The 20,580-nt window shown below is 38.5% G+C and overlaps 1 protein-coding gene across 1 annotated transcript in view; it reads right to left on the minus strand.

The window, feature by feature from the left end:
- lrfn2b (leucine rich repeat and fibronectin type III domain containing 2b) overlaps positions 1-20,580 on the minus strand; it is a 213,236-nt gene that overhangs the window by 78,247 nt on the left and 114,409 nt on the right. Inside the window, exon 3 of the mRNA XM_036562270.1 lies at positions 8,555-8,633. The gene's annotated coding sequence lies outside the window, so the exon portion shown is untranslated. The remainder of the gene's footprint in view (positions 1-8,554; positions 8,634-20,580) is intronic.

Consider the following 20,580-nt stretch of genomic DNA (forward strand, 5'->3'; position numbering starts at 1 on the left):
GTCTTCATGCATATGCACATTCCCAAGATAGTCTGCAGGGTCTACGGTTCTAATCCTACATTCATCTGGGCTGAAAGGGAGATAATGCAGACTTTCTATGAACTTCCAGACACACTGTTTGGGAAGCAGGCTTCAGCAGATTTTGTTCTTGGAATAACCCAAGTCATATTGAAGGAAAGGAAAGGAAAGCTAATAATATCCTGCCTTACCCCTTACATGACCTGCATGGCTGGTCTTTGCTGCTGTCAGGTGGACATTTCTTTAAGAATCGCAGTTGGGGATTTGCAGAACATGGTAGCATTTTGGGATCACCAAATCCTAAAACTACATTTAGACAACGCCTCCATGGCAACAGGCTATTTGAAAGGGGAGCAAGAAGAAAGCCTTTTTATCTAACTACTAAAATAAGCGCCTGAAATTTGCTAGATGCTACTGATATTTTTTCTTGTATTTTTATTTACTTAGACTAAATTTATTCAATTAAAAATTAGATTTTTTTTTACATTAGCGCAAGGCTCAGCTAACTGAGCTAATTACTTTGTTTTTCATCACCTTTTTTCAAGGGTGGCAATATTTACAGAGCTGACTATACAGTCGTGTGCAAAAGTATGAACACCCCAAGTTGTTCTGTTCTAATACAGAACCATTTTTAGATTTTTACTGAAGAGTCTGTGGCAAGTCTTTTTCTGCTGAGGCCTGCACTGTTATTTGTATTTTGTTAAGTACAGAGCACATTATCTTCACTTGGTTTGAGACTAATGACATGAGCTAATGACGGGCATCCTTTACGGAGCATGTTTAGAGGGGACGTCTCCCTGCCATTAGCTCCGTAATGTTCTGCAGCCTGACGGATCATCAGTCCAGGCTCAGCGGCAGAAGATAAACAAAGCGTAAGGCTCAATTTCAAAATGCTGATAAGAAATCCAATCCATCTCCTGGCACGGCGTGATCGCATCTGCTTTCATATTTCTCACTTTATCCCGTGCCAGAACGCTTCACTTTCACACTTTGGAGATTTGGCCTGTGTTTTCAGCACCTCAAGGGACAAGAAGAAGGGAGAGGAGAGGATGGAGGGAGTGAAGGAGATATAAAATATCTCTAAAAAACTCAACAGCCTCGTTCCAACCACCTGCAAAGCTAATTACCGTGGAGGATGAATGATAGCTGACAACTTTGTGCTAAGAATAACCCCAGAGCAGTATTTGTTTATTTATTTATTTGTGTGTTTATGTATTTAGCCACGCAGTTCAATCTTGTCTTCACAGGTGTCCATCATGCTCAAAACGGTACATCATAATCCTAAAACTCTTACATCTTCAAAAAACCAAACTGCCTACTGAAACCCAGTTGATAAATACAGAGACAGGGTTAAAATGAAGGCTAAAAGTTGCAAATAAGCCAGTTTGCTTAAAGGCACCCTGCTGGAACTTGTGATTTTTCAGTACTGTGTAAAAGTCTGAGGAAGTTAGGAAAACTGTTTAAAACTATTTCACATGTTTTCGCTAGTAAAATCACTGTTTAAAATAACGTTTAGAATAAATACAAATAATAGGCAATAAGAATGTGTTGTTTTCAGCAAAGCTATGAATAAGTAGGTCAGAAGTACAGACAGAAGAACACAGAGTTGGTTCCTGACTTCTCACTGCACTCCAGCCATCATATCGTTTGGTTCAATTCCATTACCTGATTTAATTTAATAAAGAAATGATTAGATAAAACAGGTACTGGAAAAGTCTGGTAACTGTAAATACTGGACTTCCTCCAGGAGAGCTTTGGAGGTTAACTAACACTAAATGGTTAAATAGAACAATTACAATGGATTGTTTATTTATATTTATTTTAATATTTGTGTTTATTTGAACAAACACCACCCAGAAAAATATTGTCATTTTCTCAGATGCCTTTACTTTTACACAGCACTATATATTTCAGTTGACTGGGAAGTTCATAAATGTGGGCAATATGGAAAAAATGTCGCAATTTTTTTCATATTATTTTTCTTTTTCTTAACTCTTTCCTGAGTATATGACCTGTATGGTCAGTACTTCTAGAACAGTGAACAATCCAACAACCAGAGTACAGTAACTACATAAGCAGCTGATTGGATGGCAGCCCATTGTGACACATTTTTTTTACTATTTTAGTCATTTATTTTTATTTTATTTTGTTTGGGGGGTTTACACAATTTTGCTAAGTGGTTGCTATGGTGTTTCAAGTGGTTGTTAAGGTGTTGCTAAGTGGTTGAGAGTCAATTGTTCACTTTAGTCAAGGTCAGTTCTCACCTGCCAGTTAGGTCTGTGCCCACCCATTTTTATCTTTGGCCCACCCAAAATGACCCCTCAAGTTTACTTTCTATATTTAAAAAATTAACATTAAATTCTTAGAAATAGATAATTAGATAAACCGAAACACAAGTAGAACAATTTCCTCGTTAAACAGAAATTCCATTTTTGACACTGACCCATCAGAATGGTGTTTTAATGAGCAATATCTCAGTTATGGTGATACTTCACTTTTTGTAGCCTATGATGGCCCCTGACAGCAAGGCTAAAATTCAAATTCAACCTCAATTTGTCATGCCCACATAAATCTGCAGTCCTCGTGCTGGTGTGCGCATGCCTGTGAGGACTGTGAGGCTGTTGGGTGTGCCATTCAAAGGGGCGTAAACATCTAGGGTACCTAGCAACCACCTTGCAATGCCATTGGAACCACGTGGAACCATATAGAAACATTTACAAGCACCCTAGCAACCACCTGGGAAGCCTTAGCAACCACCCAGCAACACTCTGCAACCATATAGAAACACCTACCAGCACCCTAGCAACCACTTGGAAAACCCTAGCAACGACCTAACAATGACAGTTTTGATTTTACTTTAGTCAATTTGTTTGTTTTTTTTTTAGCTAACTCGTCTTTATACATCAATTAACACCTCTTTGAGATCTGGACTTGCCGTGGCTCACAGTTTGAACAGTCAGAAGCCTCTCTTACTGTTTTCTCCACATTTCTGCATGTCGTCATTTTGGTAATTTTGCAAATATCCACAAAATGCCCACTAACTACTCTCACAGTCTACTGTGCTGTGCACTACAAATTAGTACATGTTATTTGAGATTTTAGTAAATCAAGTCCTGAAGTGACCCGGAGGGAGCGACAACCCACCCAGAGAGAGTGAGGATAATTATACTCGCCATGGACAGAGTCATTCATTGTCAAAAACTGTTCGAATTTTACTTCTATTTGTTCCTTATTTCTTCAGTATGTGATATGTTATCACATTTGCCATGTAATGGAAACCCTGTGATTCACTGCAGAACTCATCTCTCTCTCAGCACGTGTCCTTCAATATATCAAAACTAATTTGTGAAGTTTGTCCAAGTCTGGCTTTTTTGGTGTGAGACAGATACTTGCGCTGTTTTAAATAAAAGGCACTGCCGGAGACCTGCTCCTCCACGGCTGGATTATAGGTTCCTGGAAAGCGCTGTCAGGCTGGAGTGCTATGAGGCCGAGGGGCAGCGAAGGATTCTCCTGGCATACATACACCGCCGGCTTCTCTTAGCCTCGCTCAGGTACAGCACTTTTAGCACTCTGATCCGGCTCTCTGAGGGACACAGCCAAACTCCCTGCTGTGTGTGTGTGAGGTTTACAGAAGGACACACAGCCTGGACATACTCTAAATGACCCGCTTGAGGCCTACTCTCTCACAGATCTAGTCAATAAACTAACACAGAACTGCAAAATTTACTTTTAATCCAGTAATTGAAATAAAAATCTATTAACAGTCAATACAGTACGGTGCAAAGTGAAAGGAAAAAAAAAAAGAGTTTCCAAAACTGGAGCTCAAAAATGATTAAAAACTACAGAGAAAATGTGACTTCTAACAACCATCTGGAAGACCTGGTAGACACCAAAACTGTCCCCATCAGATAAACAGCACTTAAATCTTTGAGAGAGAGGAGAAAATCAAGCTGCTTCAGATCTGAAAACATCCACAGGTGTTTCTGTCCATCCTTCCACTGTGAGAAGACGACTCAGCGCTATTGGTCTGAAAGGATGTGTAGCTGTCAAGAAGCCTCACTGAGAAAAGGAGACGGACACATCAAACAAAGAAGCTGAACGATGGACGGACCACCCCAGAGTCCAGACCTCAACATCACTGAATGTGTTTGATTACTTCAGAAAATGATCAACCAACTTCTAAGACTGAACTTTGGAGGTGTGTCTGCAGATTCTTTGAGGAACTGAAAGTGAGTCTCCTGAAAAGAATGGAAGCTGGAATAAAGGGAAAGAGAGGACAAAATAAATACTGAACATTTTTGATATTATTTTCTGTTTAATATGTTTTCTGTTTTTTTGTTTCTTGCTGAGAAATCAGTACCTAATGGCTACTTTGCCTTGAAATTAAATAAATACATGAAGAGGTGGCCTCTGACTTTTGCACAGTACTTTACATGCCAGAAATTTATGATACTAAATTTTCTGGAACAGGCAATTTTCTTTAATTAACACTGCTAGGTTAACTCCTTAAATGGCCAGGGCCCACGGCAGACCCAAAGTTTTATTACACACATTTATAACCGAACAGCTCAGCCAGTTTGCATTAAAATCCCTTTAGGTCCTGAATAATAAGCCTTAGTATGTAATAAGCCTGAGATTTTAAGGTGTTAATTGAACATCATTCCATTGTTATGTTTCCGTTCCATTATGTCAGTGAGAAACAGTGGAAGGTAATGGACTTTCAGATTGGGAACATTAAGACCATGGGGTGCCATTTCAGACAAATGTCAATATGCAAATAAAAATGGATGCAAATGAAAATTCTAAAAAAACAACTGTGTGCAGCACTTTTAGGAGGTGTAGGTGATACTGCAATCAGAACAGAGTGAGCTGCCTGAAAATTCTCACTAAGCTGTGAGACTTATTGAGATGCTGATCATTGCTTTAATAAAGAAGTGGATGGATCTACCGCCTTCTTATTATCAGAAATTGCTGGAGAGCTTTAAACAATGCATTAATTAAATTACTCAAATTAAGGTTGGACCTCTAAGGCCATGCAGTGTTTGCACTGCAAATCTTCCAGTCTTCTTGGAGAGTACATATAAGGATAAAGAAAATGATATGCTGGATACTAGACAGAGACTTATGAATTGCTGTCCCAGCTTAATATAATCAGAAATTGATGCAAAATGTGTAATAATGTCTCATCATATTATCATATACCGTATTTTCACAATAATATAATAAAAGCTGAGCTTAAGGGAAATATCATATCAGGACATACTGTGCTTATGCTACGGACACACTGTTTTGGAGGCTTTTTTTGTTGTTGAAAAGTGATCTTAGAATTGAAAATTGTGATCAACTGGAATATATGTGTAACATTACAACCATTATTTATGGACAGCACCATGGAAGGCTATCCCACCTTAATATTACCAGAAACTGAGAGTCTTATAGAATACATCATTTAATTATTTAGACCAAAAAGAAGTACAAAATTAAAATCATGTAATACAAAAGCATGTTTAGACCAACATGCACAAAACTTCCAGCTCAAAGCTGGTTGGAAATTACTTCAGAACCTTATACAGAAACTTAGATCAGCACCAAAGACAGAAATATGTGTTGAAAATTCTAAAAGAAAACAACAAAACCAGTGTACTAAAATGTCTCTCGTTTACCATCTTTCATGGAAACCACGGTCAGTTATCCAAATAAAGTGTCTGGGTGCAGCCTATCAGAGTAAAATGGGCAGAAAGGGGGCTATGGACACATCCAGACTCAAATGATAAGACCTTTTTGTACTTGAACACATATTGAGTTAGCAATTTTGGGGCTTATATTGAAATTTAATCTTGGCCTTAGAATTGAAAACTGTAGCAAACCTAAAAAAAATATTCGTATCATTACATTAACACTATATTGTTATTTTTTCACCATGACCACTTAAGGATGGAAACTGGTGGAAACCCATATAACACATCAACTGAATGAAAAATTACCTATAGGGCTTACTTACCACAGATCATCACCATGGACAGGGACCTATTCACCCACAGATCAGCATCATGGACAAGAACTTATTCATCTACCGATCAGCACCATGGACAGGGACATATTCACCCACAGATCAGCATCATGGACAAGAACTTATTCATCTACCGATCAGCACCATGGACAGGGACATATTCACCCACAGATCAGCATCATGGACAGGGACTTGTTTGCCTACGGATCAGCAAGTTAAATCAGTTAAATGGATCAATTAATCAAGTCCGCCATGCTAGCCCACAATACTAATTCAGCTCAAATAAAGCTTATGTCACTAAAATATGGCCATTTTACATACATGCTACAGAATTATCTTCAAGCCCTCAGTTTGGTCCACTGCAATACTTTGCTAAGTCTGCTAGCTGATGACCCCAGATAGATTGTGACTGAACAATACGGTTAAAAGTTTAGATCTTGGCATTTTTAAGCTTTTTTGTAATAAACAGTATACACAGGCTATAGAGATCAGCAATATGGCAAAATATATCAGGATACTTCAAGAAATTTTTACAACACACAATATGTCAGGATATTTCTTTTTTTCTGACATCTGTTAAGTTGGAACAGACACAAAATGAACCAGTGGTGCCACATTTAAAAAATACTAATAGTACTAATAATTTTATTTCATATTTTACACACTATGCTGCACTAAAGCCAGTTAATCAGAACTGACTCGGCTTTCTTTGTGATGAATCCTGCAGTTGGTCAGTGTTCTAGAAGTACTGGCAATATGCTCAGAAGAGCATATTGTGATGTAATTTATCACAAAAACAATACAAATTGTCATATTGTCCAGCTCTTATGGGTTGATCATAGTTTTATCGGCATCTATGATAGTACTTCTGACCACTAATGACCTTTTGGCTGTGGAATCACTGGAATTCCAACATCTCCCAATGCACCATGGACAGGGACTTATTCATCTACAGATCAGCACCATGGACAGGGACAGTTAGCCTTTAATGCTGAAGTAGAAGGGCACACTTGAGGGAACATGGCTATGTTAGACATTTTTAATGAACATTGTGAAACAGTGTTAGCAGTCAGGAAAGCCTGAGTTTGACTGTAGCTGGCACAGGCTCCATCCACCATGACCAACTATCTCTGCTCAGTCAGCCATGCCTGACCATTTCCCCTCTAAAAGACGTTCCTGTTAGCATCTAACACCACCTCAGTGTCCTCTAGCAGACAGTACAGATACTCTAATTTTACAGGCTCCAACCTCAATCTCCCTGTTTCAGGACTTGGTTGCTCACTGGCAAAAACAAGAGCACTGTAATTTTACTAAGGCTGTCAAAGTTAACATGTTAACCCTCTTAACAGGTGATGGGCCCACACTTCTATAACCTTTTAAAAGGCTTTTAAACTGAAACCTCCAGCACCTTCAGCAGAATACACTGGAACCAGTGTATTCCCCTTGAGATCCTCCACTGTAACAAGAATCCACGAGCTGAATAAACGAGAGTGAGAAATACAGTCACAGAGGAGCTGTACACATGATATATACACTCATTGACTGTATGTATGATATATATGATACAGATACTCACTGTATATATGATACATATGATAAAGGCACACATTGACTGTATATATGATATATATGATATATACACTTATGGACTATATATATGATATGTATGATATAGACACTGATTGACTGTATATATATATATATATTGACTGTGTGTATGATATATATGATGTACACAATCATTGGCTGTATATATGATATATATGATACAGACACTCATAGACTGAGTATATGATATATATGATATATACACTCATTTGCTGAAACATGCAGACACTGGATGTTTGTTCATTCTGTGGAAATCATGTGATCCACATGTTGAGGATCTGTGCTCACACAATGTAAATCATGTTATGGAATTACTGAAAATAATAAATACATTCTGATAGTGCTTATCCTGCCCACTCATATATCTATTACACAAAATAATGCAATTACTAACTTCTTTTAATTATATCTTGATTATTTCTGACTTGTAATTCATTGAAACAAGAGAAGAAATTGTGTGGAAGGTGCAGATTCAGTTCACACCACATTTCTCTCTGGAAGCAGAAGAGAAGATGGAAAGTTCTTGTTGCCGTCCTTTACATTTTTGCTGTTTTGTCATTCTTGAAAACAAGTGAAAACAAGAGTTGGAAAAAGCAGTGTTGAGCATATCCATACGGACTATATGGTAATAAATGTAAAGTACTATAATCTAAAGTACTTTGTAATAAATATTTAGTATAGCAAAACAAAAGAAGCATTTCTTAACTTCATAGAGTGTCTAATAAGTCTATTACCTGATATCAATTGTATCCTAACAGTATAAAGAGTGAATGCTCTGAATATTTGCGCTGTGTTTCTCCTGATCGACTAACTGTGCGCTATTAAAGGCTGAACAGATTCACTGGTTCCTTGATGTGTGTGTGCTGACATGGAGTGTGTTTGTGCTGTGGAGGATCAAAGGCAGTGCGTGTCACTCACAGTGAAATGGACGGCGATAATCAGGCGCCCCCTCGGCTCAGTCCGCGGCGTTTCTGGACTTCATGCTGACCGCTCGCTCCTGAAAAAAGACAAAAAAATACAATCAGCCACTCAATATCACAGATTAGCCATTACCCAGCTGCTGCTGCTGCTTTTGGGCTTTTTACAGAGCTCTGCAGCAGAAATGTTTTATTTTGAGCCCAAACAACTAATAAAATACATTGACACATCGAATATATTTTGATAAGCTGCTTTGTTTTCAACAAATCTTATAGTGAGCGTTTCAAATCAAATGGCATAGCCCTGTAACTAGTGCATGTTCTGATGAGCTTTAAAGTTGTTTACATAAATGCTACAGAAGTCGCGTTGGTTCATGCTCATATGCAGCCCCATCTGAGGCTTAAACAGGGCTTGAAGTTCCTCAAACCCGGAGCTCCTTCAGTTACAGCAGTCCTGAATGAATCGTCCTCACAATAATGTTACAAAAAACAATTCTGCTAATACACAACAACACTGTTTTAAGGCGAGTGGGAGAAAAGAAGCATGAAGCTCCTGAGACAGTTCCTTTATCCTCAACTTCAAAACAAGACTATAATATAAAACATTTGTGGTGATGGGCTAATAGAAGAATGAAATGAAACATGTTGTGGTCACTGATGTAGAGTAAGACACAGGAGGCCATGATTTAAACCACGAGAAGTGCTTTTTATTAAACACCCATACAGCCAACCCTGCGGGGGAGGTCACCCCCAGCCACAGGCTTCGCCATCACGGTGACCCCCACACACACACAATAACCTGCACCCCAAAGACAATAAAACATAAGCAACACATACCCACAACTTTAGCTAATGAACAACAACAATAAACAGTCCTTTTAGGATGGCATACGCCTACCATGAGCCTCTGCGTGTGGTCACTCACATGGCCATGCCTACCAAGCTACTCAGAGGCAGCATGAGTGAGAAGTAGGTCAATATGTTCAGTCTGTTCAGGTCAATGAGCCCACCACACTAGCCCAAAACTGTTGTATCTTATTTTAACTGGAAGTTTGTTTTTATTGTTTATTTGGAGTCGTTTAATTCTAATCTTAATGTTGAAGTGCTATCTTTTCAATTCATGCTATCTGAGGTAGTTGCCCAGATACTTTATCAGTATCAATCAGCCAGTCAAATCCCTTACACATTAACTACACACTGGACGTCCTCCGCTAAAACGAATCCAGCTCCAAGAGAGCAACAGAAGGTAATTCACTCCAGAGATATTACTTAGAAAACTTCTAAAAACTGCAGACAGAGATTCATACTGGATTAAAATCATGGATCTGGTCAGTAATCACTCAAATTACAGCATCTCCCCAGGTGATACTAATCCAGCCCAAATAAAGCATGACAACATAACAGCATAACAATGTAACAATAACTATAATAACAATGTAACAATGTATAAAAAGAATAAAAATCATCATATTGTCCAACCCTAATTGGTTGATCATGGTTTTATCAGCATCTGTGATAATATTTTTGATGACTTAAGACTTTTTTGGTTGTGGGATCACCGGATGCCAACATCTCCCAATGATAAGGCCAGTGCTTAGATGGCTGCACCACTTGGGAGTCCATTGTCTTGTTTTTTTTTTATCTGCTGCTACAGTTCTGTTTAACAAATACAAACAAAATGTTATATTTCTGTGGGCCAAACCAGTCTCTGTAGAATCAAGACATTTTTAACACATAAAACATTCAAGCATGAATTTTGACCTCAGCGTAGAAAACTGTATTAAAGCTTAAACTATCTGCACTGTTACAGTTGCACTGATAGGTTAGTGTTGTCTCTCTGGTTGTATCAGCAGTGATGTGAGTGCAGACTGTGCTGCATGCTGGTTTAGGCAGAGCGTGGGCTCCGGGCTCTGGCAGTCGAACACTCTTCACTCCCATAGCCATCAGCGCAGTTGTATTTAAACGGTAACCATGGTGACCTGGAGCCGTGCATGCTAAAACAGGCTTTGCTTTAAGGGTTTCTAATACAGAGAGGGACTCCGCTGTTCAGTGTGGCTAACACAGATGGACAAATACAGCGACCTCCAGAATTATTGGCACCCTCAGTAATGGTCTTGCACTTAGCTAAAGAAGGGTTTATGATGTACAGCTTTCATCACCACTAATTGTGAAAGAATTCTTTGATTGTGAGGTAAATTAAGTGGTCTTTGGGCGTTTAATGTGATGTCCTTTATTTGTGTGCCTTTGCAACCAAAGACAGCCTGCAGTATATACTGGCAATGTCAGAAATTTTCATCCAAAATCTCTCAGTAAGACATCTAAAAACAGCTTAAAGCAGCTTGGAATGAAGTGTGTGTGAAAAATGAGCCTATATCTCTTATGCCCACTTTGGAGAATGAACATAAAACATAATTGCCCTGTTGCCCTCGGACTGTCCAAGTGCCCCCATTGGCCAGTGTTTACAACAATTTTTTTAGCCATTCGTCAAGATTTGTTTCTGCATTCGGCTCCGGTTCCAGGAGTTTTAGCACTCTTGGATGCCCCCTCTGATGCAATATACTGTAGGTACTGTACAGGTATATCTACGTTCAACAAAGGTATAAACAATGTAAATGTACTCTCAAAGGTACTACAGTGGTTTTAAGGTCCAACTGTGCACCTTAAATACGTTTTTTTTGCCGGGGGTATGTATTTGTACCTTTTCATAACCTTCACTCTCAGAAATAAAGGTATGAAACTGTCACTGGGGCAGTACCTCTACTGTCAATGGGGTGGTACCCTCAAGGGTACATCTCAGTACCTTTATTTGGGGAACATAATTGTACCACAATCCATTGAAATGATATTTTCTAAGCTGTACTGACTCCACACACCCTGCCTCGTGTCTAGGCTTTTTATTTTATTGTTTTGTTTTAAAACATTCGGTTATGAAAAGGTATAAATAAGTGCTTTTCACCTTATTTAATCTTATTGAAGGTGCACAATTGGACCTTTAAACCACTGTTGTACCTTTGAGGGAACATTTACATTGTTTGTACCTTGATGAATGGAAAATGTACCAGCACAGAACCTTTATTTCTAACTGTTTAATGTTTTATAACAGAACTATAAAATAACAAACCAGGAGTCAAGACAGACTGGGTGTATGGAGTCAACACAATTTGAAAAAAATAATAGAATATGATACAATTATGTGGCCTAACTAAGGGTACTGAAGGTACTGAAGTGATGTGAGGGGTACAACCCCAGTGACAATACATTCCTTTCTGAACGTGTACCCTTCCCTTAATTCAGAATCTCCTATGTCAGAAACTATGACCTGGCACAGACAGAAGGCATCACCAAAGTGCTGGAAGTCCCTCCAATAAAGCACTGACAACCTCTTTAAGAAATTGTCCATAATGAGGTTATTTGATCAACCTCCAAAATAACAGCAATAAGGGGCGTAACTTTGCATTACACCAAGTTTGCATTATTATAAAAACGAGTTTCATTTCATTCAATTAGGTAGCATAATGGGTAACGTGACAGCATTTTTATACTGGAGACTGGGGTTTAAATCCCTTTTTGGCAGGTAAAGTTGATATTTTGGGCTGTTCTAGGAAAAACTCCTACCTCTATGTTTGGTTTACTCTGAAACACAATTAGACTTTATCTCTGGATGAGACCGGTCGCAAAATGAAATGTTTAATTCAAACTTTTTGTTGCCTTTTTCCCTTCAGACTCTGGCCTGTGTAAATGAGCCTGCACTGCTGTCACACCACTTGTAGTGCAACAATGGCAAACAAAGCTCAGCTTTAAGCTTCGAGTATATTTTTGCTGCTTGCCTTTAGAAGCTTGTACAAAATACACAGTGTTGGGTAGTAATAGACATACATATGTGTTATATAACCAGGACACAAAAATGATGTAACTGTACAGTTGCAGTTACAGAAAAAAGAAAATAATCAGATCACAGTTACATTATAAAATTAGGGACATTACTAATACGATCACAATGTGATTATTCAGATGGTAAAAATCATCATTTTTTCCTCATCCTCTGTTCGTTTTTTGGCAAACCTTCGCAGGCAACATGAATCCAACACAAAGTTTATTGTCTCTGTAGGTCGGCATAGCAATATCTAAGCTGACTGTGTCCCAGCAAATAGATTGGTTTGTCCTCTGCTTTGTCACATCTGGAGCTAGTAGTCAACACAATTGCACCCTTTGCCTCTTTTGTGAGGAACAAAAAGAAATCTGTGGCTTAAAAACATCCTGCCATTTTTCTTCTTTTTTTTAACAGCACGGTGAAATTAAAGGTTCTGCATCCTCCTGCCCTTTTCTACCTTAAACAGACAAAAGTGACTGCTACTAAAAAAGAAGTTGTCACTGTGGAAACGTTTACATGGCTGCATGCGGCCATCGATGAGGGACAGAATGACGCTTTTTTCAACAGCAACATGTAAACACAGCATTACCCTGTTCTACTGTTTGTCCTGAGTGTAGAAATGTTGCTTAGCTGTGCTAGTTGCTAGCATGGGCTTCTACTTAGAGCTACACTCACTTTATTAGGAACGAGAACTTTATTAGGAACTCCTGTACACCTACTCATTCATGCAATTATCTAATCAGCCATCTGTGTGACAGCAATACATAAAATCATTCAGATATGGGCAGCAGCTTCAGGTAATGTGATCTCAGTGATTTTGAGTGTGGCATGATTGTTGAGTATTTCTATAACTGCTGATCTCCTGGGATTTTCACACACAGTGTCTCTAGAGTTACTTTGAATGAAGCAATAAAGAAAAAAAATACAGTGAGCTACAGCTGTACAGAAAGAAGTGCCTTGTTGATAAGAGAGGTCAGCGGAGAATGGCCAGATTGGTTTGAACTGACAGAATGGCTGCGGTAACTCAGATAACCAATCTGTACAATTGTGGTGAGCAGAATGTCCAGCCCTGAGGTGGATGGGCTACAACAGCAGAAGACCATGTCGGGTTCCAATTCTGTCAGCCAAGAACAGAAAGCTGAGGCTGCAGTGGACAAAGGCTCACCAAAACCGGACAGCTGAAGACTGGAAAAGTATTGTTGAGTATTGTTGCTGACCATGTGCATCCCTTCATGGCCACAATCTACCATCTTCCAATGGTTACTTTCAGCATGGTGATGCAACATGTCACAGGGCAAAAAACCATCTTAAACTGGTTTCATGAACATGAACATGTTCTTCAGTGCCCTTCATAGCCTATGTATAAAGCCAAATGGCGTTCATTAAAAGTCCCATATCCAGCATTTTTCTTATATGTAAGTAATCTTGCATTTATTTAAGTTTGTGTGATTTTATGTACCAAAAACATAAGTTATTTTTACGTGATCATTTTACAACTTCTTTTACTTGCTTAGAATTACTGTACCTTTAAAATTAATATGTAAATGAGCTCTGTTCTGACTGGCAGTGCATTTTTAAAAAAGCTTAAACACTCCATATAACTTCAGTGTGAATGGGCTGGGTTCAGTGTGAAACTGCTGTAGGCTAAATAAGCAGATATTTGTAAATATGTTTTTGTGACATCATAAAGACAGTGAACTGAAAATAGACTGTTTCAGCTTGGTTTCCATATATGGCTTGTATGGAGTGGCATGTTTTGAAACTTCAACAATATTTACATACTACATCAAACTCTTAATTCAAAAGTGAGGAAAAATGTTTTTTCACTATGTGGGCGCTTTAAGACCAAATGTAGACTAGGATTAGGCCTGTAACTAACTTTCACGCATATATCTCAGAGTGTACCACCTTTAAGCACCTTTGTACTCTCTCAGTTTAAGTATGGGCCTTACTGTGAAACTTAACCAGTATAAATATGTGCCTCATTAATTTAGATGCTGTGAACGTTCTGACCTCACAATTCTTTGCTCATTCATCCCCTTCTCTCTCTCACCCTAGAGGATAAAGACACTCTTGCACTGGACTGTGGTCATCATTTACATTAATTATGCTTTATGACAAGTAAATCCACACAGTATTGCCAGTCTTAATGCAATAAATAAACATAATCTGTCCAGAAGTATCCAGACACTGTAAATTAGTTATAGCTATGTTAAGTGACACCCTCATTCAATTGCACATATACAGCTTGTATAACCTGACCAATAAAACTGACCAATAGAATGGGACACTCTAGAGTAGTTGCACATAAGCCTAAAGTCACCATGCCCAATACTAAGCGTGGGCCAGGGGGGTTATAAAGTCCCCTAGCTTTGGGCTGTGGAGCAGTGGAACTGTGTTCTCTGATGTGATGGAGCTCCATCCAATACCTTCGGGATGAGTTTGAGTGATCCATAACTGACCATCCAAGATCAGTACCTGACCTCACTAATGCTTTTTCTACTCCTAGCTCTCCTCCTAGCTCTATTCTTTTCAGGAGACTCACTTTCAGATTCTCAAAGAATCTGCAGACACACCTCCAAAGTTCAGTCTTAGAAGTTGGTTGATCATTTTCTGAAGTAATTAAACACATTCAGTGATGTTGAGGTCTGGACTCTGGGGTGGTCAGTCCATTGTTTAGCTACTTTGTTTGATGTGTCCGTCTCCTTTTCTCAGTGAGGTTCTTCTTGGCAGCTACACATCCTTTCAGACCCACAGCGCTGAGTTGTCTTCTCACAGTGGAAGGATGGACAGAAACACCTGTGGATGTTTTCAGATCTGAAGCAGCTTGATTTTCTCCTCTCTCTCAAAGATGAAAACTTTAAGTGCTGTTTATCTGATGGGGGCAGTTTTGGTGTCCACCAGGTCTTCAGGTGGTTGTTAGGAGACTCATTGTAGCTTTCAATCAGTTATGAACTACAGTTTTGGAAGCTCCTGTTTTTTCACTTATTTTCCTTTGACTTTCTCCAACCGTGTGCAAGTGGATTACCTTATATCTAATCTCTTCAGAAAGATCCCCTGAAAAATGAGTTATTCTCTCTAAATGTAGGTATTGTGACATGAACTGAGTCTGGTCTGTAAAGTTTCTCATTAGGCTGAATGAGATTTTTACCATCATTCTGTAAAGCTTGCTGAACATCCTCAGTTATTTCCTCAGTCATCGCTGGTTATATATTCTTTACTTTTATGGTGCAAACAGGACCACATTTGGTCTAGACAGCCAGCAAGACCACTCCGTTTTGGGAGTGCCCCAGTGTCAGCAGTTTTTGGATAAATATTGCAGTTATGATGTCTTGGTGTCCAGGGCATTCACCTCTCAGCCTCCAATCTTTCTCCTGAGAGATTATTCCACACTGCAGTATTCTGTCACACACACAACTCTTATCAACTGGCCACAGAAAGAAAAAAAACTTTTTTATGGAGTGCAGATGGCAGGAATGCGCTTTTCTGACATATTGCATCGGTACTGGCACAGATGTGGGTCTTATTAAGTCAACCTGAAATCAAATAGACTTTTTTACCTGTTCATGTTTCTGGTCATATTAAACACAATTCCTGGTGTTATATCATTTAAAAGACTACAATTTCATTTTCTTGTAATCTTCTCTTAAAATGTGATGCCTTTGGCCCCACCTCTAAAATCTGATTGGCTGGGCCACGATCAAAGCCATTGTAAAATCCACAATATATGCACACCTACGACCGCCTCACAGCAACTGAACTCTGTATTACTGCACCACAGCACAAAAAAACCCTTGTGCTGTTAATGGAATAATCTTTGACTCTAATGCTGCTTACATGGACCACCGAGTGTACTGATGAAGTAAGAACCTGTTTTTGTTTAAACTGAGAGGCTGGCAACTTATTTTCTTAACTAGAACTGGGCTGCTCAGCTAGCTAACAGGCTAAAAGCTAGCCAACAGCCTCAACAACTCCATAATTAATATCACAGGCTTATTAAATTAAAGTACTTACGATATGATTAACTGTAAAACGGCAATATAAAACACTAAAAAATGTCACTTGAATGACTTACAAGCTTCAAATGCCCGTGTTTCAGTCAGAAGTTGCATCAAACCCAGGCTGAATCCCAAACGACTTCATGCTCCCTAAATAGTATGCTAGCTATGAAAGTTTAGAAATTCTGGCCTCTGCAGCCAAATAGTGCATCATTTATCGAGTGTGGATGTGTCCCAAATAGCTATTTCTTAGCTACATTATGCACTGTTGGGCTGCAGGATCCAGTAGTTTTAAATTCCTACGTAGTGCACTATGTAGGGAGCATTGAGATTCAGGCCCAGCATGAGAAGGGGAGTGCCGCTAGATTGGTGCTAAATAAGACTCACCGTGGTAATCTGGTGACCAAAAAGTACTTATGATGCTGAAATTTTTGCATTAAACAGTGCTGTGTTATATGTTCATTGTTATACAACAACAAGTTAAAAAGTTTATGAAATGACTGCAATATCACCTCATTCAGTGGTTCACGATTGCTTGGCAACAACACCATATTCCCAAGGAACTACATTTCTTGGCACAATACTTGTTTTATGTCGATTATGTTAAAAATTATTTTCTGAAAAGTGTGTATTTTATTATAGTTTACGTTGGCTGCCGTTTTCTAAAAGCAGGTCGTGCGTTACTGCGGTTTTATCACGAAGAAGGGAGTTTCAGTGCCTAGGCGTAGTGTCTAAAATTCCCTTCCCTATAATAAAATCACAGTAATGCATGGCATCTCGAGGCTTATTGCTTTAATAATCTACTGGTAATTTCGTCAAGTTAGTAATTCGTTTATCAGCAACCAATTTGGTTTCATACTGTTGAAAAGAACTGTTCCAAACTTTTCAATACTATTGTATGTTTACTTGCTCAAAATGACTGTTGACTACACCTTTCTTATATATTAGATTATGTTGTTTGTGTGTCATCATATGAGACATTGAGAATTAACATTATTAATGGAGAAGACTAGATTAAATAGCAGTAACACTTTTTGTCATTGACTGTAATCGGCTAACCGTCAATGCTATCATGAATGATGCTCTGCTGGACTACGTGGAAAAGTCCTTTGCACTGTGTGTGTTTATGTAAAATAGCATCATTTAAAGAACTGCGGAGAATAAACAAACAGGCAAATAAAGCTTAAGTAACATGTTTAGCTATTAGGCTGTCGTGCTGCAGCATAATATGGCTTAATGAGTTTGTTTAACCATGTGGGACCTCATAGTAAATAAATTGCTATAACATATTCATAATACAAAAGGTTAGAGAAGCGCTCAGCAAAATACATTAAACTATGAATAGAAAGTGGTATTAATGAGAATGACCTATTATTAAAGTAACGGATGTATATACATGCACGTGCCCATTTATCAGCCACTTCCTCACTTCATGTGAAAAATATGCATGCAGTGGCAGTGATAATCAAACACGTCAGTCTTTTATATAGTACTGTACATTTTAAAGGGGAACTCCACCAACTTTCCACCAAAATTTCTACATAATGCAATGAGAGCAGTTTGCTGTAAAATGCTCTAGATAACTTCTACACACTCAAAAAAGATGGTTCTTTAAGGGTTCTTTAGTTAAGACAATGGTTCTATATAGAACATACATGATTAAAGGGTTCCTTGCATGGTGAAATGGTTCTTCAGAATGATAGAGAATGTGCTGTCTAGTTCTATATATAAAACCATTTAAAAAAAAGGGTTATTCTATTGTTACAAGCTTGACATTGTATAGAATAACAACAGAAGAACCCTTTTGGTGCTATATAGAACCATACACTACACATTCTCCATCAATCTGAAAGACCATTTGACCATGCAAAGAACCCTTTAACCATGCATGGTGTTCATGGTTCTACATCTTTTTTAAGAGTGTAGAGGATCTTACTGTCAGATTTCTTTACAGTGATGGTGAAAGGATCTAGAGGTCACCAACTTCGACATGCCATATAAAACTCAGAAGACTCGTGTAGGTTCACCGGTGGTTCGGTATAGTAAATAAAATATTTATATTTGTGTTGTAGTCATGGCGACCCCTGGTTCCTATCACCACCACTGTAAAGAAATCTGAGCTGAATCATGCAAACATTTTGAAAAACCAGTGGAATTTCCCTTTAAATTATGCAATATTATATAAGAGACTACTGTGTTTGGTTATTAATATCATTGGCATCAGTTTCACCCCATTCAATGTTTAAATGTACAAATGATTGACATTTTTTTTTTTCAAAGACACAAAGTACGTGACGCATAAACTTCGGTAACAATTTTAATCATACTTTTCTGGGGTTTTAAACTGCTGGACCCCAAAAACAAAGATGTTGGCACATTTAAAGATAACAGGAGGGATGAGTACACTCAAAGTGTGGTTGTTTTGGAGTGGAAGAATATTGTGAATCTGTGGTAGTCTCGTGGGGGCAGATGTGATTTTGTAATATCATCCTCACAACGGTCATACGAAAAAGTTTGGGCTCAAATAATCTGTTTTTGTTGTTTTGCTAAGTGTAAATACATTAACACATTCTCTAGTGTGTCAGAGAACACTGCACATTCTAAAACACAATTACTGTTTATTTACTGAATTAAACATATTGGAAAAAAAGTAAAAAAAATGTTAAACTCAGGAATTAAATTAAAATTGTGCACTAAAATTGGCAGATAATGCCATATTTAGATTTTCTTTGTTCTTGTAGAGGAAATGTTAACTTATTTTAACTTCAACAAAACGTGTAATTTGACCAGACTTTTGTGTAGGACTGTATCTAGTACTTTGGAATTTGTACCTCACACTTACCAAGTCTTACCCTTTTATTACCATCCCAGTGACATGTTATAAAGCTAAGGTATAGCCTGGTCTCACTCATTTAACCCCTGTCACGTCTATGGGCTAACCTGTTGTCCGCCTGTGACCTACTGTGATCTCCGCCTTCATTAGCCACTGGACTAGTTTAGAAACTTGGCATTCAGTTAATTCCACTAATAAGTCCACGTTCCCACCAGCATTTAGCCCAAAATTTCCCATGGTCCTTCCCAGAGTCGTGTTGTGTTTACTGATGTAGTGCTGGTGCTCTCTCTCAGGAAAGCTCTGCTCCTCTGCTCTCCCTGTTAGAGGAAGTGCAGGCTGCTCCTCGCTCATCACTCTCTGCAGTCAGGCTGTAAATGAGCGTCATTACTGTGACTGAACAGCGCGCGCTTTCTGAAAATTGTGAGCGACTGCGCGGCTAATCAAAGTGACACAGCGCAATCCAGCGGAACATCGTGCTAAAACATAGCGCGCCGGAAAAATCCATCACTCGCCCAAACACCTGAACCAGCTCAGTCCACTCAGGATACAGACCGGATCTAACGGTCAAGAAATTAACTGTCCAGAGAGATCCGAGAAGTTTATAACATTCCTCTTTGAAGCCAAGTGAAGGTAATTCTGTGTATATATATATATATGAAAATATTCTATGCCATTATATAATGCTATTTTATGTGCTAATATATAATGGTAATATACATTATATATATATATATATACATATATATATATATATATATATATATATATATATATATATATATATATATATAAATTTCTTCATTAATGTTCACACACAGTAAAGTGCAGCTGTTTTCAAATGCTGCAAAAACTAAAAGCTGAAATTTATTCATTTTTTAAAGCACTATAAGCTTTTCTGTTATGAAAGCGATGCAGTGAAGGTGTGAAATAGTGACGGTCCTGCTGCAGTCAGCAGTAAGCCTGACCGATGGCGTTTACATTATTGTTGGTTTGTCTCCCAGCGGGCAGCCTGAGTGGGCACATTTCCCATCCTGGCCTTAACATGACCGGGTTAATCACAGAGCAGCGGAAAACACCACGGTCAGCAGGCTCTTTTCACTGACCACAGCATCTCCACCTCCAGCTAATGACTCGCCATACAGCTTGAAAGTGCAACACCAAAGTCTATCATAGTTAAAGATAAAAAAATCCTTTTACCCTGTTAGCCTGTCTGTGATTCTGTTCTGTTAACCCTCTGGGGTCTCAGGGCATTTTCTTAATTTGTGCATATCTTCTTAAACTCTCCTTTAAAGGCTCTCATATAACATGATACTCATATGTTTCAT

Source organism: Colossoma macropomum, unplaced genomic scaffold (assembly GCF_904425465.1).
Source record: "Colossoma macropomum unplaced genomic scaffold, Colossoma_macropomum, whole genome shotgun sequence".
Taxonomy (NCBI): domain Eukaryota; kingdom Metazoa; phylum Chordata; class Actinopteri; order Characiformes; family Serrasalmidae; genus Colossoma; species Colossoma macropomum.